Raw genomic sequence first — 25,684 nt, 5'->3', positions numbered from 1 at the left:
GGGAGATAGAGACAATTATCATGCAAATAGATATCAAAGAATGCTGGGGTAGCAATACTTATGTTGGTCAAAATAGTCTTTAAAGCAAAGACTGTAATAAGAGATAAGAAGGACACTATATATAATTATAAAGGGGACAATCAAATAAGAATTATAACAATTGTAAATATTTATGCACCCAAAAAAGGGAGCACCCAAATAGATGAAAAATTTAATAACAAACATAAAGGTACTAATCAATAATAATACAATAATACTAGGGGACTTTATCACACCATTAGGTCAATGGGCAGATCATCCAAACAGAAAATCAATAAGAAACAGAGGCTTTGAATGTCACACTGGACTAGTTCGATTTAATAGATATATACAGAGAGCATTCCATCCTAAAACAATAGAATACACATTGTCTTCAAATGCACATGGAACATTCTCCAGAAGAGATGACATATTAGGCCACAAAATAAGTCTCAACTAATTGAAAGAGAACAAAGTCATAGAGTGCATCTTTTCTGACTACAATGTTATTAAACTAGAAATCAATCACAAGAAAACATCTGGAAAGACCAAAAATACATGGAGGCTAAATAAAATGCTATTAAACAATGAATGAGTCAACTAAGAAATTTTTTAAAATTACATGTAAACAAACGAAAATGAAAACACAACAGTCCAAAACTTTTGGGATACAGCAAAAGTGGTTCTGAGAGGGAAGTTTATGGCAATACAGACTTACCTCAAAGGGGAAGAAAAATCTCAAATGGACAATTTAACCTTACACCTAAAGGAACTAGAAAAAGTAGGACAAAAAAACCCAAAACCAGCAGAAGGAAGGCAATAATATAGAATAGAGCAAAAATACATGATATAATAGAAACTAAAAAAAAATTTTAAAAAATTAAAAAAAAATAAAAGAACAGATCAATGAAACCAAGAGCTGGTTCTTTGAAGAGATACAAAAAAATTGATAAACCTCTAACCAGATTCACTTAGAAAAAAAAAGAGTAGTTAAAGAAACAAAATCACTAATGCAAGAGGAGAAATAACAAATAACAACCAATACTGAAGAAATAAAAAGGATTCTAAGAGAATATTATGCAAAATTATATGCCAACAAATTGAACAACCTAGAAGAAATGGATAAATTCCTAGAAAAATACAAATTTCTGAAACCGAAGCAGGAAGAAATAGAAAATTTGAACAGACTGGTTACCAGTAATGAAACGAAATCAGTAATTAAAACACTCTCAACAAAGAAAAGTCAAAAACCATAGGCTTCACAGGTGAATTTTACCAAACATTTAAAGAAGAGTTAATACTCTTCTCAAACTATTGCAAAAAATAGAAAAGGAAAGAAAACTTCCAAATTCTTTCTAGGAGACCAGTATCACCCTGATACCAAAACCAAATAAAGACACCACAAAAAAGAGAACTACACACCAATATCACCGATGAACATAAATGCAAAAATCTGCAACAAAATACTAGCAAACTGAATTCAATAATACATTAAAAATCATTCTCCACAATCAAGTTGGATTTATTTCTGGGTTGCCACGGTGGTATTATATTTACAAGTCAATCAACGTGATATAGCATGGAGCCTGCTTCTCCCTCTCGCTCTGCCAATGGAAGCAAGAATATGAAATGGGAAAAAGATACTCTCTCTAACAAATGATTTTGGGAAAACTGGACAGCTGTGTGAAAAGAATGAAACTGGACCACCTTCTTATACCATACACAAAAATAAACTCAAAATGGATCGAAGACCTTAATGTGAGACCTGGAACTATAAAAATCCTAGAAGAGAGCACAAGCAGTAATTTTTCTGATATTGGCCGTAACTATATTTTTTCTAGATATATCTCCTGAGACAAGGGAAATAAAGGCAAAAATAAACTACGGGGACTACATCAAGATAAAAACCTCTTCACAGTAAAGGAAACAAGAAAACCAGAAGGCAACCAGTGGAATGGGAGAAGATATTTGCAAATGACATAACCGATAAAGTGTTAGTATCCACAGTGTATTAAGAACTGATATAACTCAACCCCCAAAGAAGAGCTAATCCAAGTAAAAAATGGGCAGAAGATATGAACAGATTTTTTTCTCTAAGGAAGACATACAGATGGCCAACAGACACATGAAAAGATGCTCAACATCACTCATCATCAGGGAAGTGCAAATCAAAACTACAATGAGGTATCACCTCATACCTGTCAGAATGGCTAAAATCAAAAACACAAGAAATGACAATTATTAGCAAGGACGTGGAGAAAAAAGAATGCTTGTGTACTGGTGGTGGGAATGCAAACTGATGCAGCCATTGTGGAAAACAGTATGAAGTTTCCTCAAAAAGTTAAAGAACTACCCTAGGATCCAGGAATTGCACCACTAGGTATTTACTCCCATAATACAAAAACACTAATTCATAGGGATATATGTAGCCATATGTTTATTGCACTATTATTCACAATATCCAAATTATGAAAACAGCCCAAGTGTCTACCAATTGATGAATGGATAAAGAAGTGATGTATATATACAATGGAATATTTTTTAGCTCTAAAAAATGATATCTTGTCATTTGCAACCATATGGATGGAGCTAGAGAGTTTAATGCTAACTGAAATAAGTCAGAGAAAGAAATATACCCTATGATTTCACTCATATGTGGAATTTAAGAAACAAAGCAAATGAACAAGGGGAAAAAAAAGAGAGAGACAAACCAAGAAACAGACTCTTAATTATGGAAAACAAACTGATGGTTACCTGAGGGGAGGTGGGTGAAATAGGTGATAGGGATTAAGGAGTATATGTACCATGATGAACATCCAGTAATGTACAGAACTGTTGAATCACTGTATTGTATACCTGAAACTACTATAACACTGTATGTTAAGTATACTAGAAGTAAAATAAGAAAAAAACTCACACAGTAAAGACAAAGTGAAAATTCTTTGACCATCCATTAACCATTAGTTTGATGTGCATCCTCTTAGAAATTTTTCTATGACTTTCATTACATATGCAGAAACATAAATAAGTTTGGTTTTGTGGGGTTTTTCCACATAAATAATATCCTACTGTATGCATTGCTGGAGAACTGGCTTCTTTTTCATTCAACAATTTGTTAACATTGTTTTTCTGTGTTAGTCTAGAGAGATCTATCTCATTTTAAAGGGTTGCTCAGTATTCTATGTTGTTTGGATAAACCATAGTTGATATAAATGCTTCTCTTTTTCTTTCCTTATTTTCCTTTCTTTTTTCTTTTTCTTTCTTTGCCTGTCTTCTTCTCTCTTTGTCTCTCTTTTACTCCTTCCTTCCTACCTACCTTCCTTCCCTTTTCTCTTTCTCTTTCTTCTTCCTTCCCTCCCTCCCTTCTTTCTTTCTTTCCTTCCTTCCTTCCTTCCTTCCTTCCTTCCTTCCTTCCTTTCTTTCTTTCTTTCTTTCTTTCTTTCTTTCTTTCTTTCTTTCTCTCCCTATCTCTCTCTTTCTCTCTCCCTTTATTCTCTCCTTCCTTTCTCTCCCCCACCCCTCTTTTCTTTCTTCATTATAAGCAGTTCTAAACTGAACAAACTTGCAAATTCCTGTTTCTGCTCATGTGCAAGATTTTTCTCTGAATAGAGATTTGAAAATGGAATTTTTTAGCTGAAGAATATTTTCATTTCAGATTTAGTAGATAACTGCCAAGTTACGTAATTAGAGTTAATACAAAGAGATACAAAAAATTGGTGCTCTCTGAACTCTTTGGTCTCTCTACTATTGAATTTTTTTTTTGCCTTTTTCTGTATTGTTTTTCCTTAGCTTCTCTCTGAAGTCACTTTTCAAAATTAAACCCTATCTCAGCAAAGGTAGGAAGAAAAATTGCTCAGCTTACACCAATCTCCGGGAAACTGAAGGCACAGGAGGTGGCCCTAGGGACTGTATGATAACTGCGCAGTCCTGACTGCCTGGGCTCTGCTTGGGAGAGGGTTTGTGAGACCTAACAATGGGATTTGTTTGGGGAGAGTCAAATGTCTGCAGTATTTGTCTCTTCCAGCTTAGAATGTATCTACATACACCTTTTTTTGGAGGTCTTGGAGAACCCTTCACTATGGGTAATCCTTTATCATCCAACCCCCAAATCAAGAAAAAGGGAACCTATACATTTTACAGAGAATCGAGACATTGTGAAGAACTTGTACCATCTTCAACCCTAAAACCTGCCCACAGGGTTTCTTCAAGACTTCTCCACAGATCTCTATTTATTCCTTTTTTTTGCTGCAAATTATACTTGTATTTTCTAGAACTTTGGCAGTCAAAATTATAATAATAATAAGTAATACATAATTTATAATTCATTGGTGGTATTTTTCTGTTAGAATTTTAAACAGCTTTATAGCAATTTTTATTTCTAGTATTTTTATTTGCATATACCTGACTACATTACCATACTTACCATTCATATATCTCTTAGTGTTTGCAAAGCACTTTCACACCCAACATTTCATTTACTATTTGCAGCAACCACTACTGTCATTCATTTTATAGAAAATGAGGCTCAGGGAAGGTAAGTTAACTTGCAGAAGGTCCCATAACGTGTGAGTGACAGAGCCATACTTAAACTCAGATCTACCTAGATCTATTTTCCTTGGCCATTATATTACAATATATGGTCCTCCTTTATGAGTTAATTTGATTTTTTTGGCCTGGGAGTATAAATGTAATTTTAGTTATCTCCTTTTGATCCTCTAAAGATGAAGCAACTGAGGCTTGCATCTTGAATTTCCTAAGCATGATAAACAAATTTTTGGTGAATAAGAGAAACAAATGGAAGGCAAAGAGTTTCTGGTAGCTTGGTACCTGGATTTTGAAGGGAAGACTCCTCAGGTGTGACTGAGAAGACTGAGCTACTGTCTAGTAGCACAGTCTGCCACTCACATTGCTGTCAGCATACAAACAGTGCTGCTGGGCAATGCTGCACTGTCATTTGTTGAGGCCGGCTCTGGAGGTGGGTGCTGCCTGACTTTCTTGCTCAGAAGGCCTCCCTTTTGAACGGTGGTGGCACACTTGGTGGGGCTGCTGCCTGTGTCTTTGCCACTCAGAATAATGTCAAACTGAGGCTAAACCCTAGAGTGTCCCTAAAGTCTTCTTCTCTACATTTATAATACGTGTAAGTAATATTTACCAAGTTCTTGCTACATTCTAGGTACTGTAGTAAAATTATTACACTTATTAATTCATGTAATCTTCACAATAGCCCTACAAGGTAAGGATTATTACTATCAAATCCATTTTATAGATAAAGATGAGGATTCTCAGAAATGTGAAGTAATGCTGAAATTCACAGAGCTAGTGTGTGGCAGAGTTGGGACAAAATTCCAAGTCCATCTGATTTTAAGGCTTACACTCCTAACAACCTTTGTAAGCTTCTTTAAAAGCTCCCCCCTCATTTAAACAACTCCTGAAAGGACAATCAAACTATGACACAAAAGCTAAAATGGAATAGTAACAGTGACTCTTTGGCATGAATGTTATCTTTTTGGCCATGTACAAATAGCTTCCCAGTATGGATTATAATATTAATTTTGGATTAACCTCAATTTGTGTCCAAATCTCAGTTCTGTATCTTCTCTCTCCCTTGCTTCCTTTAGCTGTAAAATTAGGATAAAAATAATAGCTACCTTTTTAGTGTGGTTGTGAAATATAAATGAGTTAATACATGGAAAGCATTTAGAATTCTCCCTGGCCCATAGCCAGAGCTCTGTGAGAAAGCTTTGTTAAGAAGATACGAGAGAAATCTAGATATTTTGTTTCCTTAGGTGAAGACGAGTCTTATCTAGGTCAAAGGGAGCAGTGGAAATGGCAAAACTTTTTGTCTCCTAGAAAAAGAACTGTTACTCACTTGTGTCTATTGAAGCAACATGGGGTGTATCTGCAGCTATGGCTTGTCAGTTATGGCCTGGAGCAGATTTATGGACCAATTATGTTTGTCCTCAGGCACTCTGTACTTCAAACTCTCTTCTCCCCATGCCTCATCTACACCTGTGCCTGTGAGGGAACCAAATATCCCTTACTTTCACTGAGGAATCTGACTAGAAAATTTCCTCCATGCAGTTGCTTCCATTTGAACTGAGCCCTAGATGTTCAGTCTAAACTCCTGGTGGTATTTCAGGCATTAATCCCTGGGTGCAAAAGGATTATTTGAACCTCAGGGCTTCCAGGTACCTCTAAAACCATAGCAAATGTTCAGTAAGTTGATTCTTTCTTTACTCCAGGCCTGTACACGGTGCAGAGTGGACACACGTATGAGATCCCCAAGGGCCCCTTCTTCTTGAATAATAAAAAGAGATTTTTCCCTCTTGCTCGTAGCTGTGCTTCAGGGAGGTCAGGGTTTGGAAACCCAGCCTAATCCATATTATCAGACTGTCAAGAGAATGGGATTACACTTGGCTTTGTAATTGTTTTCTTTTATTAACTTTTTAGTGAAAATTTTCCCTTCATTGTAATTAGACCTAGTGATTAGAATCTCTAGAGTTTGCTGTTTAAGTACCAGCAAGTGTTAAAGTGTTTAGGATTGTGAAGAAAGCTGCAGTTTGAGTTGTTTGTGGAAAGGGAAGGTTTAGGCAGGCCCTCAGCCTCTAGGGCTGTTGATTTAGAACAGGCATTAGGTTCCCAGAGAGACTTGGGAGAAAAGGTGTTTATAGGGGCCATTAATGAATCCATAGGGGAGACTGAATTATTTCTCCAATAATGTGGTCCATTTATTTTCAAGATCATTTGTGAGTTCCTTATATCTTCTACTTTGTGGTGGAAAGAAAAGAAAAGGTATATTTCTGCTCTTTGGATTTTGGAAAATTTTGCCCTGAGGAAGACAGAAAGGCTCCAAAATACAGTAGGACTCTAGATATGGAAATGCCTTTAAAGACAAGTACTAATTAATATATAAGGAGCTCTTAGAGATTCATAAGAAAAATATGAACATCACAATAGACAAAAGACAAAGGGAATGGACAGTTTACACACACATGCACATACACACACGCAAAGAGAGAAAATAATAAAGAAATAAACATGGCCAATAGTCATAATTTGAAGAACAATGAACTCAAATACTCTAATGATACCTAACACATTGACAACAATTAAAAAATTAAAAACAAATTGTCATAGCCAGCATTGGACAGTTTAATGGAGAAAAAGTTCTAGAGGAGTTATAAATTGATCTGACCTTTCTGAAGGGCAATTTGAGAATACATAACAAAAACTTTAATATATGCATATCTTTCACTGTTAGGTATTTATCTTAAGGAAATAATTAAGAATCTGCAAAAAGATTAAGCTACAAAAACAGTTGCAGAAGCAAAAATTGGAAGCAACTAAATATCTAAAAATTGGAAACTGGTTAAATGAATTATGGTGTAGGCATAGAATAGAAAATTACGTAGCTCTCTCAAATCAAGTTTTTGAAATGAGAAAATGCTCATGATATCATATTAAAAAAAGAAAGGAAGATACAAAGCTGTAGATATAGAATGTGATCCCAATTTCATGAACGTATATTAAAAGACAAGAGTAAAATATACTTAAATGTGAACAATGATTATCTCCGGGTGGTGGGATGACAGATAATCTTTACTTTCTTCTTTTTAAGCTTTTATGTCTTTTCCAAATTTCATACAGTGAGTATGTGCTACTTTTATAATTAGAAAAAATGAGAACAACACAGAAACAGTATTTAAAAAAAGACATTTAAGCTTGTCTCTGAAAGCTAATCTTTGATTTAATTTTTTCTCTTCAAATTTAAAGAGAGTCATTTCCTTTTGGAAATGAGGAAAAACATTTTAACTGGTAGGAAAAATTATATAAAGGCAATTTTTTTTCTGAGGTATGTGGGAAATATCCCAAGATAAAAGTATTCCAGTGGAGTGTATGTATTCCAGACTGACCCTTCTTTGAAAGGCTTTACGTTACTTTTAAAAACTGCTTTATTGAGATGTAATTCACATGCCATAAAATTTACCCATTTAAAGGGTACAATTCAGTGTTTTCTTAGGATATTGGCAGGATTATATAGCCATGACCATCTAATTCCCAAACATTTGTATCACCCTAAGAAGAAAACTTAACACCTATTAGCAGTCACTCTCCTTCCTTCTTCCCCCCAACTGGCAACCACCAATCTACTTTCAGTCTTTACAAATTTGCCTAATGTGCATATTTTGTATAAGTGGAATCACACAATATGTAGGTTTTCATGAGATCTCATTTAGCATAATGTTTTCAAGTTTCATCCATGTTTTAGCATGCATCAGTACGTTGTTCCTTTTATAGCTGAATACTATGTAATTTTATGGCAATACCTGCCAGCTTTTGTTTATCCACTCATCAATTAATAAACATTTGAGTTCGTTTTCAGTTTTTGGCTCTTATGAGTAATGCTGCTGTGTACATTTGTATATAAGGTTTTGCATAAAAATATGTTTCCATTTCTCTTGGGTAGATAACTAGGTGTGAAATTGCTGCATCTTATGGTAACTCTATGTTTAAACTTTTGAGGAACTATCAAACTATTTTCCAAAGCAGCTGCACCATTTAGTATTCCAATGTGTTACCTCCCATCCAACAATTCTTACACATGCCCTAAGAAATACATTCAAAGATGATCGTATGTGATAGCATGCACTAAGCAACCAAATATCCATAAATGAGGGATCAGTTAAATCAATAATGGTACATTTAGATTATGAAATACTATGTAGCCACTAAAAAGGATAAGGTTAGATAGATAGATAGATATTCTTACTAGAAAAGATACCCAATATGTATTAAGTTGAAAAAACAAGTTGTAATATGGTATTATTGACTTGTGTAAAATTCAATTATTACACATGTACTTATATGTGTATAGAAACTTTCTGGAAGTATACTGAGAAATTTGTTAACAGTAGTTATTGCTGGAGAGTGGGACTGGGTATGTTGGTAGTGATGTGAAGTGTGGTGTGGAAAAGAACTTACTTTTCAACTTAAGGCCAACTTAAGGCCACTTCTGTACATTAAAATTTCAAATAGTGTGTATTATTTTATAAAAAGAAGAAAGTCTGCAATAGTAAAATTTAGTGTTTTCATTGGAAGAGATGGTTCCTGCAAGTGCACTGGGGAGGAAGTGTATACTTAGTAGTCCCAATAGCAGTTGATTATAAGGCAAAACCTCCCCATATCAGTAGCCCAGAGTTATTTAATCTCTTATAGGATATTAGGCCAATGTTTAGGAACTAATCCTTTTTGTTTTTCCTGTTACATCCAGATGCATAAATTTATGTTATTATGAGACGTATTTCCAGGCAAAATTTATGCCATAAACATTTCAGTAAAAGCAGAGCCCTCAAAATTAAAGTAGGAAAGATTGAGGAGACAACATTGGGATACATTGGTTGGTGACCATTTTTTTTTTTTTTTTGTAAATTGCATTTTATAAAAAGAGGCAGAACAATTTGTTGTATGACAAAAACTTAGAAATTTCTAAAGCCATTTCTGGGTTAGAAAATAATCACTTGAACAATGCTAGACCATGGGACAATACACAGAATTTGATCATTTAAAATGAGCCAGCTGTTGACAGAAAACACAGATTTCTGTTTTTTAGAAGTCGTTGCATTAAAATCCCCTTGGTGTGAACCCCTGTGATGGGAGAGGGTAGGCACTAGTGCTTGGAGTAGTTGCCCATTCTTTTAATTGGAAAAAGTGGGTGGCCTTGGCTCTCAAATTAAGAGAGCCACATGAGATCTACAGCTTGGTGTCACAGGTACAGTAAGGATGAAACTTGCTCTGTTAAATATCCTTTACAATGGATTGCCTTCATTAATTCCTTTCATTTTTGTTTACACTTCCTTTTCAATTCAATTATGAGAAAATCGAGTACTGATGGGTGTGTCAGGTATTATGTTAATCTTTGTGGTGGATACAGTTATGAAGGAAACCAGGTTCCCATCCCAAAGGAACTCATTTTGGGGGTATTTACAGCTAATTTATTAAAGTTTGCCTTTTTAAAAAATTTGCCTTTTTTATTTTAATTCATATTTTATATGCACAAAAGTTGTTATGTATTTGTTGAGCTTCTAAAGGCTTAAGATACAAATGGAACACTAATTAAGTGGTCTAATTCGTGCCACGTATAAACTGTTGAATTCACCTGGGAAGTGGTCCAATGCAGAGCTGAAGCATGTATTGTTACATTGTAGGCAAGAAATTTAAATCTGTGTTCCTCTGTCTCTGGCTTTCCTATGGTAAGACCTGGAATCCTTCGTACCTTAGAAGAGCTGTGTTTCAATAAGGTCTAAACATGAAGTTTTATTATGGAGATCCTATAATCCATTGGCTTCTTTTTTTTTAATATAAATTATTTTTTAATTTATTTATTTTCAGCATAACAGTATCATTATTTTTTCACCACACCCAGTGCTCCATGCAATCCATGCTCTCTATAATACCCACCACCTGGTACCCCGACTTCCCACCCCCCCACCACTTCAAACCCCTCAAATTGTTTTTCAGAGTCCTTAGTCTCTCATGATTCACCTCCCCTTCCAATTTATCCCAATCCCCCCCTTCTCTCTAACTCCCCATGTCCTCCATGCTTTATGTTATGCTCCACAAATAAGTGAAACCATATGATAATTGACTCTCTCTGCTTGACTTATTTCACTCAGCATAATCTCTTCCAGTCCTGTGCATGTTGCTACAAAAGTTAGGTATTCGTCCTTTCTGATGGAGGCATAATACTCCATAGTGTATATGGACTACATCTTCCTTATCCATTCATCCGCTGAAGGGCATCTTGGTTCTTTCCACAGTTTAGCGACCGTGGCCATTGCTGCTATAAACATTGGGGTACAGATGGCCCTTCTTTTCACTACATCTGTATCTTTGGGGTAAATACCCAGGAGTGCAATGGCAGGGTCATAGGGAAGTTCTATTTTTAATTTCTTGAGGAATCTCCACACTCTTCTCCAAAGAGGCTGCACCAACTTGCATTCCCACCAACAGTGTAAGAGGGTTCCCCTTTCTCCACATCCCCTCCAACACATGTTGTTTCCTGTAATCCATTGACTTCTTATAGAAAAGAAGAAGAAGAAGAAGAAGAAGAAGAAGAAGAAGAAGAAGAAGAAGAAGAAGAAGAAGAAGAAAGAAAGAAAGAAAGAAAGAAAGAAAGAAAGAAAGAAAAGAAATATGTGCATTTTGACTGAAAAAAAATGGCCTTCATCTCTAATATTACAAAAATTAAATAAACCTATACCAAGGATTACTATTCCTCCCACACCATGTTGGTGCTTCTACTAGCTCTGCCTAAAATCAATTTTGTTTTATAAACAGCAACAATAGCAACAGTGACAAGCCCACTGGTAAAAGTTACTTACAGCCAAGAAGAGCACTAGTGCTTTTCTACCCTCCTTTACTTCATACACTATTCCTGCTGTAGGAGTACCAATTCCTAAAACTTTAACACATATGCTGTTTTTCACCAGCTTTGAACATCTTCAGCATTTCTAAATATATATCCAAGATGATTCTATTATTATTTCTGGCACCTTTCACATCACTTGAATTTACAGGCCTCTTTTCAGTTGTTTTCTGGTGACACCTGTACAGTTAATTACAGTATTCTTGAGCGAGAGAAACTAACAGCATCCATGGGGTGGGACTGCAGTGTCCCTTCCTTATTTGGCAGTGGTTTCTCAGTTGCAGTTTCTGCTGGGAGAGGGTTCCACATTCTATAGCTAATACTGTTAACAAGCTGCTTTATGAGGAGCTGCAAATGTAGCACCTCCAGGCCATGATTTTTAAATTGCATAGTTCAAGAGACTTAAAGATGGATTTGGCCATTATACAAGGTGTTTGGTTTGCTGGGGGACATAGCCAGTTTAAATCAAAATGGAAGAATTACTCTAGGTGAGCACATTTGACTTGTAACTCTTAGAAAGTAACAATGGCAGCAAGTCTCTGGATCTTGTGTATCTTACAGAAGTAATTTTGGGTTAAGAGTCTTGGCCAATAGCAACATGATTTCTGGTAATCAAATCTGTATGAAATTTGGTGGGGGAAGGGAATGTTGAAAAGGGAAACAATTTTCCTGCCAAGAATTGCTGTGACACTTCTTAGGTATATAAACTTGAGTAAATTACCTGTCCCCTCTAAGCTCCAGTTTCCTTTTTGTACAGGGAAGATAATAATCCCTATCTTGTAGATAAGACTGGGAAACTGAAAGGACCCCATGAAAAACTTTTTTGTTGTTGTTACCTCTATTCTTGCTAGCCTTATGCATATCTTATAGAACAGATAATGTACTTCTCCTTGTCAAGGAGTTAATGACTTCTTTGGACTCTTCCAGCACAATAGATAACATTTAAAGAGTAACCAGGTAAGATTGCTGTGAATGTTTTCCTAACCCACTGACTCCAGACACCTTGACGCCAAGATCCCTGCCTTAAGTGACTTTGGAATACACCCAAATACTTACTTGCCTGTGCTTTAACCAGTTCCTGGATGCCCAAGAAGACATGCACACCAGGTCACTGTCTTCCAAATAAAAACTCCAAACCCCAAAGACAAGTCTCACTCTTTGTTCTTTTTTGAGTCTCCCAGATGTTCTGTCTGTATCTGCATTAATTCTATGCCTTCAATAAACTCTTTCACTTTCTCTTGGCTCATGTTAGATTTCTATACTGCACAAAGCCAAGGATCCTCCTGTCAGGTCCTGTGGAACCCACTCTGGGTCTTCAGACCCAGACAGCCTGCATTAGTATCACTTTCACTGATAGCTGTTCAACCATCTCTATGTGTTTTTCCTTATAAATTTTTTATAGTGGGACACCATATTCTAAGCAAGAAAAGGAGGTTTGAAGCCTTAATATTTGCTGTTCCCTTTGTCTAGAATGCAATCCTTTGATCCTCCCTCCTATGCCTGTGAAATAACCATGAAGAAAATGAAACTATAGTTTCTTTCCTAATCCTTATTTCACTTTCTTTAAAAAAAAATCATTTTCATTGCTTTTCTTAGGAAGATTTCCTTTAAATCCCAAGCTTCTTAACTTGTCACTCAATGGTCTCTATAATCTCCCCACAACAACTTACCTTTGTACATTTCCAGCTTCTGTTTCCCACTAACTTCCTGCAGACTGAACTCACCTCTGTTTCTGGGACAAGGCATGTTCACTCCTCCATTCACCCTTTCCTGATGCCATCCATCCTGCCCTCTTGGCTGCCCTTTCCTTATTCAAATGCTCCCAATTCCTCAAGGAGGAGCTCAAGTGCATGCCCATCTGATGTTTTACTGATCTATCCTAGCTCAGAGTAATTGCTCTATATTTTGAATTTCTGGTTTTTGTGTTCAGACCTATTCATGTTATAAATCCTTGTAAAGCTTATTGTTTCACTGCCATGCATTGTTATTACATTTACTATGCAGATATGTTTTGAGCATATTCTATGTTCCTGACCTTGTTCAAGGAACTGAGGATACATGAGTGAGCAAAGAGAGGCAAATTGCTGTGCTTAAGGGGAAATATTCTAGTAGGTGGAGATTAACAGATAATTATAAAAGAATAAATGAAATAATTTTAGGTAGTGTCGAGTACCATGAAAAAAATAAAACAGTGAAATAAGGGATCTCCATAGTTATTACTGTAGGCATGGGGGTATCTAGGGAAAGAGCATTTCAGGCAGAGGAAATAGCCAGTGTTAAGGCTCCAAGCCTCCTGTTTTTGATTAGAGTATGGGGTCTTACTAGTAAAGGGGTTAAAAGGAAAAATACACAGAGAAGGCCACCTAGGTATCTGGCTGTTGGAATAGCTGAACTTTATTTGCAGTGATTACTGCACACATTCCTTCTTTTATTTGCTTTATAAATTGCAAAATGCTAGGCAACAGGTTTCCAAAACATTCCACTTGATTATCATAATAACCCTTCAATTTCGGTAAGTTAGGTCTTATTATCCACCCCCCTTTTTTTTTAAATGAGAAAACTGAGAGGTTAGATGACTTACTGACAATTGTATATTTAACATGTTTGTTGGGTGTGTTTCATTTTCCCCACCATAACAGAAACACCTGAAGTCAGGGATCTTAAAGGGAAGGTAATGAAAAGATCTCTGGAGGCAACCAGATGAGAGTTCCAGTCCTGGCTCTGCCTTTTACTAGCTATGGAGTCTTGGGCAAGTTATTTTACCCTGTGTGCCTCAGTTTCCTTCTTTGTAAATTAGGGATAAGAATACCTCATGGGGTTGTGCAGAATGGAAAAGGTAATGCAGGGAAAGCCACTAGCATAGCATTTGGCACATTAATAAATGATCCCACCTGTTATTATCATTACAATGAATGTAATAGACAATGGTAAAATAGTAGTGTTTCCTAAGATCATAGTTCTCAGGAAGCTCTCTGTTCCATTTACATTACATGTATGGTACCATTAACTATTGACTGACATTTTCCTCTGAACCTAATACAACTTTTATACATCAGTACATACCAGATCAATTAAGTTGTAGTGATTTGGCGTGAGTGATGAAAAAGAATCTGTAAAAGCATTTATCACAGAGCTTGGTATATAGTTGTTCTTTTATTAGTGGTTGCTATTATTACATAAGCCATCATTTTTATATTCCTAGGTTGCCTAGCACTGTGATGAGTGCACAGGTGTTCAAATAATATCAAGTGAGTGAATTAATAAATTAATTTAAAGTACAAAATGGCTTTGTTTAGTTGCAGCTAAAACAGAGACAAATAAGTTAAAACTAGACTTTGTCTATTGTTTCCTTGTGTTCTCACTGTGGTTTTGACTAACCCAAGAGGATAAAGCATGCCTCCCTTTCCTTTTTGTCCCACTCCCACTCTCAATTCCATTGGTCACTGTGGTTAGTTCAGTTTTTTTTTTTTTTGTACAAAGTGAGCAATTGATAACTACATGTTGAATGTATTACCAGTTAACATTGTCTAGAAGCTCATTTATTTTTAAAAAGATTTTATTTATTTATTTATTTGCAAGAGAAAGAGTATAAGTGACAGGGTATGGGGAGGAGTAGAGGGAGAGGGACAGGCAGACTCTGTGCTGAGGGAGAAGCTTATTTCTAATTGATCAAATTCCACAGCATCTCAATGACTCACACCTGCATTACTGTCATTGTTTGAAGGGAAAACGGAGTCTGAGGGTTCTGGAAATCTGATGATGGGTCTTCATGATTTGGGTGTAAATTCAATACCTGACATATAGCAGGTACTCAACACAAAGTTATTGAAAAAAATGAGTGACTATTAAATTAATACATCTTTCTCTCTTGTCACTAGATGCTAAGTCCAAGATTTTCATTTCTTTGTATTTCCAGTGCTTAGAGCCAAGGCATTGCTTAGGGGCTCCCTTGGGCAATGGCATCCTAGTTGAATGCCATTAGGCAAGTCTCGCAACAGAAGCAATTTGGCCTTTAGGTCATCTGATGCCTTATTTTCCAATGACTGTTCTGCCCAAGGCAGTAAGAAACAATCTGCTCAGCCTTGGTTGAGTGGGTTTTTATGCCTGTGATGCAGCCTACTAGACATCCAGCTGGGTGGGGCCACACTTCCATCTCCAGAGACAGTAGGCTCTGAAAGTGTGCTGTCATTGAAATGGAGATCTTTCTTGAACCAGCAGTGGAACCTGGTCAACCCCATTAGGTCTGCAGTTTGAGAACTATAAATAGAACTTGGGTCCCTCCATCTAAAAGAAAAGTAGCCATTTGTTGTCAGAATAACCATGTGCTAGTGGCCTGAGTAAGGAGGAGGCAATTCTGTTTAAGGATGTTATGCATGATTTAAAGGGTTTTCTATTGCTTATAATAGGTTTTCATTTTTTGCTGATTAAATTTATTTACTTACAAAGCTGGTGTGCAAGTTCCTGGTTGGGAGGGTGTGTGTGTGTGTGTGTGTGTGACCTTTTTAACTTTATAGCACTTTAATGCAAATGAAAATTTGAGTGTGGGGGAGAAAGCAAAACCAACCTAACAACAATGAAATCATTTTCTAAATATGTTTACAATCAAATATCTCTCTCAATAATTTGATTTGTAGGAAATAGCAGAGTGCAGCCATTTATACAGAAGCTTTTCAATAATTCATCCTCATCTCATTGATGTTCAGGACTTTGACTATGTTGGTAAGTGAAATAGGTGCTCTGGCATGGTGGAGAGATTCATTTGAGCCCTGAAATGTACCCACTGTTTGACCTGCCCATCTAATGTTGCATTGTCCCTGGGACTAAAGGCTTTTCAACCTTATGAGATACCTGCAATTCCTCTTTCCAAGGTACTGAGGATATGTGGAAATTGTGGTTTTTCCTCATTTAATTTTTTGGGGGAATTTATATTTGTTTAATAGTTATTAAGCTACCCAAATAATTAAACCTCTTCAGGAACTTTTGGAAAATTAATACTCTCAAGTATTAGCTTTTGGGAATCTGGGAATATAGGAAAGAGTGGGAAGTAGCAATTCAGGGTCTTCTACTGGTGAAAAGATAAGCCTCTCACAGATCCACTGCACTTGAATACATAGGGAGTAAAGAGCCCAGGAGGCATTTGAACTCTCCAAGCTTGAGCTAGCTTCAAAAATAGTCTTTGCCCTGGGAACTTAAATTCTTGTGGTGAGGCCGCATAGAGTGTCTATAATATGGACTCTCTCTGGTTTTTGCGGGGGGAGGGGAAATCCTTATCAAGCTAGTTCCTGTTTTTCTCCTGGAGAATGGAGAAGGAGGTGGTAGGATAGAGCGAGGGAGTAGGTGAGGAGAAAATGACATGGCACACCCAGTCATCTCAGTTAGCATCCCTGAGTCTATAGGCAATAGTGTGCTGAGGCTTTGGCACTGAAAGAAGCCAGACAGTGATTACCTCCTTTGTAATAATAGACAGGAAACATGGAGTTTGCTATTGTGCTGCTGCTGCTGCCTGCTCTGAAACTTTGTGAAACCATTGATCTGACTTCAATGAACCATAATATTATTGATTTGGTGTCAGATCACTGGTAGGCACTTGAGTGACAGCTTGAGTGGATGTGATGTTACTTTTAAATTGTCCTTTTGTTTGCTTTCTAGTTGTCAAAATCTCTTGATAGAATGTGTGCTGCCAAATGCCTGTACAGTCCTTATTAAAGTTCAAGTACCAAGAGCATGTGCTGCATCATTAAACAAAATGGATGGCTCTTGGCCAAATTCTCTTCATAAAAAATGTATAATATTTGGTTATCCTGGTTTTCTCTGACTAGCTCAGAAAGGTACAGGATTGTACCCTCTTAAGTCAGAGAGGGTCAAAGCAAGTCATCCTTCACACCTGCCTACCTCCAATCTTATTCATAGCTGGAATTCATGCCATCTCAGCCACATTCTTGGCTGTGCCAGTACTGAGAAAAGGTTTTACTAGGCATGAAAACCCAGCAGGTTCAAAGTATCTTAGGCAATCACAAAGGAAGTGGGGAAAGAATCAGTGGAATTTCTTTGACACATTTTCTCCAGGTTATAGTTCCAAACCAGGACTCATATAGGCACAATATGTGAAGTAGTGCCCCAGTAAGAATATGAGGTGGGAAAAATAGAGACGTGTGAATTTGTGGAGAACATTCCTTGGTCAATTTCAACATGTCATTATTTGTATTTAATGGTTACATATTGAGCACCTGCTAGATGCCAGGCATGTTGCTTAGTGCTAGAGATACATTAGTGAACCAGAATGACAAAACATAGGTTAAGAAGGAGAGAGAAACAGAATAGGTATAATGAAGAATCCTAGATGCAATTATAGAAAAATGGAGGCAGTGTGGTGGAAAGGACATGGGCTTTGAGTCTAGTAGCTCCACCACTGAATTTAAATGAGCTGTTTGCTATTGAACGAATTACTTCTTTCCTTTGAGCCTTAGTTTCCTCCTCTGTAAAATGGTGAAAATAATAGTTGGAACTGTTGCCAGAATTAAATAGGAATAAATATGCATGTAGAGTTCTGGCCCTGGGTTTGACATTACTAGGTACTTAATTGCAGTGAGAAGGAGGAATGGAATAGTGGTGGTGGAGGAAAACACAGTGACAAGTATACGAAGGCTCATGGGAAAAGGTGGGAGGTTCATGGCTGGTTTAGAAACTGTTGCAATGGGGTGTGTAGATGGCTCAGTCAGTTAAGTGTCTGACTCTTGATTTTGGCAGGGGTCATGATCTGAAGGTCCTTTTATCGAGCCCCTGTCAGGCTCTGTGCTCAGTAGGGAGTCTGCTTATCCTTCTCCCTCCTCTTCTCCCCTCACTCTCTCTCTCTCCCTGAAGTGAATGAATAAAATCTTTAAAAGAGAGAGAGAGAGAGAGAGAGACACTGTTGCAGTAACACAAGTGAGAAATTATGATGTCCGAGACTAGAATGGTGGCAATGGGAATGGAGAGGAAGGGACAAATGCTTACAGTATAAAGGTTGACTGGATGGAGATAAATGTAAGGAAGATGCTAATCTCCGTGTTTTTAGCAATGATAATTGGATAGAAAATGATTCTCTTTATGGAATAGAGAATAAAAGAAGAGGGGATTTGAGATAAATGAAATATGAAATGTCTGTGGGACATCCACGTGTGTATGAAATGTCCTGTAAATATGTCATTAAGTACATAAGTGGAGAGGTCAGGTCCGGAGATCCAGATTTGGAAATTTTACATAGATTGAAACTTCAGCTATGAGATATTCATGAAGAGAGTATGAAGTGATAAGGGAAGAGAATCAGGGACAGATTCATGGGGAACAATTTGGTAGCCTCCTTCTCCTATGTGGAATACCCTTCCTACTTTTCCAGAGAGGGTTTTATGGGGGTCTTTATGCCTTTTGAGATTTTTTCTTTTGTGTATCTGATTTATCAATCTCCCACAAAAGGAACAGGGAGCTCGCACTTAATTACATCTGTTTTGTTGTTGTTTTAGCAGATGGGAATAGAGAAGTGTAGGGAACTATCATGAAATTGTCACAGTCACCCACCTAGCACCAAACTCAGGACACTTCTTGTCCACCTGCCCATGTCATTTCCTTCTTTCCAATCCTTTTTGAAATGTTGTCCAGTCCTTTAAGTCTAGAGATAGCATCCTGAATTACTCATGCCTTGATCTCCTCATCTATAATGACATGGGTTATTATTTAGGGCTGTTTGTGTTGGAAGGAAGGCAAAAGTTGGGGAATTGGAAGTTCTATTTTGAACATGAATTACCACTATAGACAGAAAAAATAAAAAGAAGTCTGTGGGAGATGATAACACTCTGCAGTTGGGAAACAAAGAAAGAGGACTTGAAGATAGTAGAGTTAAGAGAAGCGGACATGTTGTAAAAGACACAGGAAAATACTGTTCATAGAACTCAGCATGAAGTAAGAATGCCAGAAGTCAAGAGTTGAAAGTGGAGGAGGCTGTGAGTACATGTGTGCATGGCAAGAAGCTTGTTTATTTCCCCTTCAGTTTATTCAGTTTGTTAATGAAGGCCCAGCAGCAGGAGATATGCAGTCCATTTAGGACTGATGAGGACTCTTAATCTAGGATTTACCTATACTTGCTGGAGGTGAAAGCCCCTGGTACTAAATTATTTCAAGTGAATGCAGGGATCTAGTCCTCTGGCTGGGCCAAGTCTTTGAATTAATGCTTCAGCGCCTGACAGTGGAAGTAAAATCCTGAACTGGATTTCCATATTTGTCTAATATAGACTCAGAGAAGAGCCCAGGATGAAGATAGAAGCTTCTGTTTGTTTAAGGAGGCATGCAGAATTTCAAGGAGCTTCGTTTCCATGAATCAGTGGCTGAAATGTGACCCTTAATCACACTGTGAGCTTGAGTATGCTTTGCACTGGCTAGTGTCGGAGGGGAACTTTAACCTCTTTGCCATTAACCTATAGAGAAATCATGCCTTACTGCTCTGGTACTTTTTTCCATCGTCCCCAGTGAATCAAGAACAGCAACAGGAGGTTAAATACTGGTTGATGAGATTGTTTGCTTGGTTTCTCTCCTAATCTCAATGCGGGAGCAGGTGCCTGTTTGGCAGCTCTGGAGTCCCCAACCCACAGCCTCTCCATAGGGTCTTTCTGCTTGGCAGACCTGATATGGCCTGATAAACAAGGTTCACCAGCTAGCATCTGCTCTTTGGAAACTAGTCTGAGAGTCTCCCCTCAGTATCCCAACTAACTTGCTGCAGACAGATAGGAAGCTTCTGGTAGGATCTATGGGTAAGGGTTTATGTATATAGAAAGAATCATTTAGCCCCAGACCCCCAGATTCTGAAGCTCATACCTTCCTCCTTAAATCTTTTTAACAATACTCTCATTGTTCACATGGTAAACAATTTCTTTACCAAGTGCTTCAGTCCTGACCAGATTAACACCTAGTAGCTCTAAGTGCTGAAATGCTCTTGATTTTCCCCATATGTAATTCAAATGTGAAAAATACCGAACTATAAAATAAGTGTAGAAAGTCTAAAAGTCTTCTGATTTTGGCATAATGACTATTTTGTCATTATATAAATAGCCAACATAATAATCTTTTTGAAATTTGGGGTAAATTCAGATAATCTGGTAGTGGCTCCAGGCTGACTCTATCAGAATCAGGGTGGATAGGCTACTCCTGCAAGAGAACACTTGAAGTCTATATGTAGATGATGTGGAAATGTTGGGGTTCGGAGCTGATGGCCAAGAAAGAATTCTTGAGACATCTTTGGTGTAAGAAAGGTGGCTTTATTAAAGCATGGAGATAGGTCCCGTGGGCAGAAAGGACTGCAATGGGGTTGTAAGAAATGGCTGATTATACACTTTGGAGGTGGGGGATGTAAATACAAAGAGAAATTTCCAAAATGACTTTCATATACTAAGGAAGACTCACAGGATCCTGGAGGCCTAGCTATTGTCAAGCTAAGGATGTTTTTCCCTCTAGCAAAGCATTAACATTAAGACAGTTGGGAGTTTCCTGGAGGAATGTTATATTCTGCCTGCCTCAGGTATTTGTCAATGGGCTGCAGGTTATAAGGAAATTTAATTTTATCTACATTTCCTTCTGCCTTTGTTTCCCACAGAATTCCTGCTGAACAATGTTGACCCTTTAATCTTTAAGGCTGCTAAGGGTGGAAGGTTTCCTCTCTTGTGACTTTTTCCTGCTGAATAGGGGTAAAAAGATGTCCCTATTGTTGGGTCGCGGGGGCTCTGGGAGTGCAGGAGGAACAATATAAATGACCTCCGGGGGGGCCCCCATCTTCCAGCCTCCTCCCACCCCCTTTCCTTAAGCCTTGACTCTCCTGCCCAAAGGATGTATGCCCAGGTCACATCTCCACAGGTAACCTGATACCTATGCAGGAAACAGAAGTATCATGACCCCCTACCCCATACCTTCCGATCACCAAATACACTACCATATATGGATGTGAGCCCATGCTCTGCCTTGGCCGGATAAAAGACCCCCACCAACTCCCTCCCAGTGCGACTTCCCCGACTCAGATTTCCAGAGTCGCGGAACCTCGCTCAAGGGTGCCCACCCTCCTCCCGGCACAACTTTCCTGGCTTCCCTTCTCCTGAGCCCTGAAACTTCACCAGAGAGTGTCTTTAATAAATCTTGCCTGGTGCCTACCTCACCTGGTGTCATGTTTATCTAGCCTATAAAACCTTACGCCTATGATGTAGGAAATGAAAGCAGAAGAAAAATTTTTAAATTTCCTCACTACTTACAGCCCATTGACAAGTCCTTGAAACAGGCAGAGTGACATTCCCCTGGGGACTCAACTGCCTGGATACTGACACTTTGCTAAGGGCAAAGGCAATCTTAGCTTGATCCCCAGGATCCCATAAGTCTACTTTAACGTATGAAAATTCCTTCAGAAACTCCTTTTATCTCTACCTTCCCAAGATACATGTTGGCAATCATCCCCCAAGTATATGACCCACCAACATACGTCCAAAAGGCTCATTGAGTACAGGGACAGGTGGGGCTAGGTAGGGAAAGATAGGTAGAGGACTATGTGATCAGGCTCACAGAAATCTCAGAAATGCCGAGGCGTAACAAAACCAGAGATAAGAGGAAAAACCAGACCACCCTGCGCTGAGTGTCAGAGGTGGGGTCTATTTATGGCAGTCACACTGTGACCAATAAAGAATAACCAGACCCCAAAGAAGAAGTAAGACATTAAAGATGTTATCACCTTGCTCAAACCAAGATGTCACAAGAATGTTAAGGCCACGAGATCCCTGGTCAGTTCTGAATAAAAGACTATTGGTGGAAGCCCACATTGGCAACCCTTTGGGGACCATGTCCGTGAGAGTCATTCTTCCACTCTGTAAGTCAAGAACCTTGCTCTTCTGCTTCATCTACCTATGGGTCAACACTGGTCAGTTGGGTAACTTATATATAGTATATAGGAGTTACCAAAGGCATAGGCAGCCAATCCCACATATATGAACCTCCTTGAGCATAAGGGATCGTCTGTCAGCTGGAAGTTATGGCAGTGAAGGAGTCTTGGCACCAGGCAGGGAGACAGTAGAAAAGACAACAAAATAAGGTTAATATTAAAATGAGAAAGTGAAACCCAATAAAGACAGCCTTTGATAGTTGCCTAAAATCTTTTTCCAGTCTAAGAGTTTAACCAACCCCTAAAGGAAAGAGAGTTCATTTAAAGCATCAATTTAAGTATATATATATACATATATATATATATGCAATCTTGTTACATTTTTGTGATATCTGTAATATATACACAACATTCTGTGTTTATGCTTGCACATTTCTACCTTGTACAGTTAAAATATCTAATGCCATTTTGAGAGTTATTTAAAGCCTTAATGGTATAGTGAGTGGTGGTAGCCATCACAGACTCTATTTTGATTAGTAAGCAATCAAGTGTAATAAGAGGCATCTGTATGGAAACAAAAGAAAAAATGTAAGTTAATGATTAGAGCAAATTATAAACCCAGTGTCTGAGTCTCAGGTGCTTGCCAGTGAGATTTTTAGATGTCAGGCTTGAAGCATCCTCAGATGGAGTGGGAACATGCAGCGGGAATCAGATGGGTTTTTCTGGTTTGTAATTCAAATGTCTCTGGTGATCTTTGTGAATGGCCTATTTTAAGAAGGAATTATCAGCTAAGATAGGTGAACAGAAAACAAAGAGAGAATATATAAACTTCATTGTTGTTTGAAGAGGAATTTGAGATCTTCTACAGATTCACAGGATTAAGAAGGCATGTTATTTGCTCATTGGTTTCCTGTGAAGGAGGTACAGGTTTTATTCTAGATATATGAGCCCATGAAGAGTACCCCTCTAATTTTATTGTAATGGGAGTATATAATATGACCTGATATGGACCTTACCATTTTGGACTTAAGTCCCCTGCTGTCTTTGATTTCCAGTCTTTTAAATAAACTCTGTCTCCAGGATTTACATGGGGTGAACTTTCAGTTATAGTTAAATCAGTTTTTGGAGTATGTGATCATTATACTCATTAAGTAACTTGTGAATTAAACCAGCCTTGAGTGAATAATTTATTAGAGTACTATAGTTTATCTATTGATAGGTCTATAGTGAAAAAAGGCTTTTCATATGCAATTGTTGGAGGAATCCTTCCCATTTTCCAGTTGTTCAAATAATCATATGCCTATAAGTTCCTTTTATTATCACCAAGAATAATAAGCAAAAAGATAATCTATACATGAGCTATTTCTCTGAAGTTTACCTCAAGTTTTCCAGCATCACTTTTTAGGGCTTTTAGGAAAAAGGCAGTTTAATTTTTTAATGACTGAGTCAAGAGAGTGGAAGATGACTGGAAACCTTGGTTGGAGAGCCACAGCCAAATATTTGAGGAAACCAGAAAAATTCAGGATCTAGTCTAATTTATAATAAATAGGACTAAAATTTAACATCTACAAAGATGTGTTATTGAAACATTTTATCTCTGTAATAATCCTAATTTTTAATCAGAGATAGCCAAATAAAGACTAATTCATTTGAAAAACAAGTCCAGTTTTAACAAACTTGGCCTAATTGTTTATGTAAGCTCAGCAAGAATAGTCATTGATTACATAGATCTTTTAAAATCTGCCTTGCAGGAAATTCTTATAAAGAATCTCAACTGAAATTTTATTAGCCTCTTTAGGCCAGAAACCAAGCTAAGTACTTCCCATCATACATGCCTGCAAAACCTGTAAATTTTGGTGAATTCCACTTCTTGAGGTCCCCCCAAATATCCTGAGGTTCCTTTACCTGCCAGGCTGTGACATTCTTTAGTCACCTGATAAGGCTGCTGGGAACTCTATAAGCAAGGTACCATGCCAACATTTCCAAGGGCTTTAAGACTCCATGTTTTGTAAAGCAGCCTCTGTTCCTTAAAGCTGTTTGGTCATATCTGAGTCTATGCATGTCTTTCTCAAATATGACATTCCAGTCAAAGCCTTGGTAAAACAACAAATGTTTCCAATGGTGTCATGTTACAAGGAGAACAGATTCTTATTGAACTTATACAAAGAACTGTGATCACCACGAAAGAACACTCACTGATAGTTTTTTGAATTTCAGAGAATTCAGGTAGAAAGAAAATTTAAACACTTCAGTTTTTTCACAGAAAAATATTTTATCCTACTTCTGCATATCATGGATATCTCAAAAGAAAATTTCCTTAATCTGGAAGAACAAACATTAGGGAACCAGCAATGTTTCAAACAAGAGTCACAAAAAATAATTTTCCTCAGTTTGTCTGGAAATTTTTACCAAATTTAAAAATATCAAAAACCCAGGTCACCTGGGTGACTCAATCAGTTAAGCATCTGCCTTTGGCTCAGGTCATGATCCCAGGGTTCTGGGATCAAGCCCTGCATCAGGCTCAGGCTCTCTGCTCAGCAGGTGAGCCTGTTTCTCTCTCTCCCTCTGCCTGCTACGCTTCCCGCTTGTACTCTCTTACGCTGTCAGATAAATAAAATCGTTAAAAAACCCCCAAACCTCAGAAAGTCTTAAAGCACATGCCTAAATAGGATTACAGATCATTTCATAACTTAATTATTTACTTAACCAAAGTGGCAATAGGAGATTCCAAAGGCAAATATGCAGAGTTATATAGTTGTTGGAAATCTTAGCTCCTTTAACATTGAGATTTACATAATCAAAGACCTGATAAAGGCAAAACATAAGTTTTGGTTTTCTAGGCAGACAAGAGAGAAAATAGATTGTTTATATTTTCTTCTCAAGAGCAGATCAATAATCCAAGAAAACATTGTCTTTTGAATAGGAGGAGAAAAGCAGAATTTCAGTCTTATGCCAGTGTACTTTTAAAATCCATTCACTTCAACTTAGTCCTGACCACATATAAAATTCCTTTCCAAAGATTTTCCTTGATAAACCTTCTACAACTTTCTTTTGCATTCAGATTTTCCCCCAAGACTTTTATTTTCAAACAACCAATTTCATTAGGACAAAATTACTTTTGACAAAAATGTATTCCCATTCCTTATACCTTTCTTACATATCTCCTACTTTTCCACATATAGAGTTGCTTCCCCTATTTCCATCAGTCTTAATTACATTTAGCAGAATTTTAACTCTTGAAACGATAGTCTCCAGTGAAAACTAAGTAGTTAGTGAACTGTTATAACAGATTTCTTTAGATGGCTAATTTATTAATACATTTCATAGTTTTAAACTCATGTTTTTTCATAGTACAATCT

At 37.4% G+C, this 25,684-nt stretch overlaps 1 long non-coding RNA gene across 1 annotated transcript; it reads right to left on the bottom strand.

Annotated features, from left to right (window-relative positions):
* Positions 1-335: 335 nt before the first annotated feature.
* Positions 336-22,179, bottom strand: LOC116582999. Its single transcript, XR_004282580.1, has 3 exons — positions 22,116-22,179; positions 12,251-12,261; positions 336-346 (listed from the first exon to the last, which is right to left on the bottom strand). It is a non-coding gene; the product is annotated as an uncharacterized LOC116582999 (long non-coding RNA).
* Positions 22,180-25,684: the final 3,505 nt, after the last annotated feature.

Source organism: Mustela erminea, chromosome X, assembly GCF_009829155.1.
Source record: "Mustela erminea isolate mMusErm1 chromosome X, mMusErm1.Pri, whole genome shotgun sequence".
NCBI lineage: Eukaryota > Metazoa > Chordata > Mammalia > Carnivora > Mustelidae > Mustela > Mustela erminea.
Note: the sequence above shows the minus strand (reverse complement) of the source record. Positions and strands in the feature narration are given on the sequence as shown.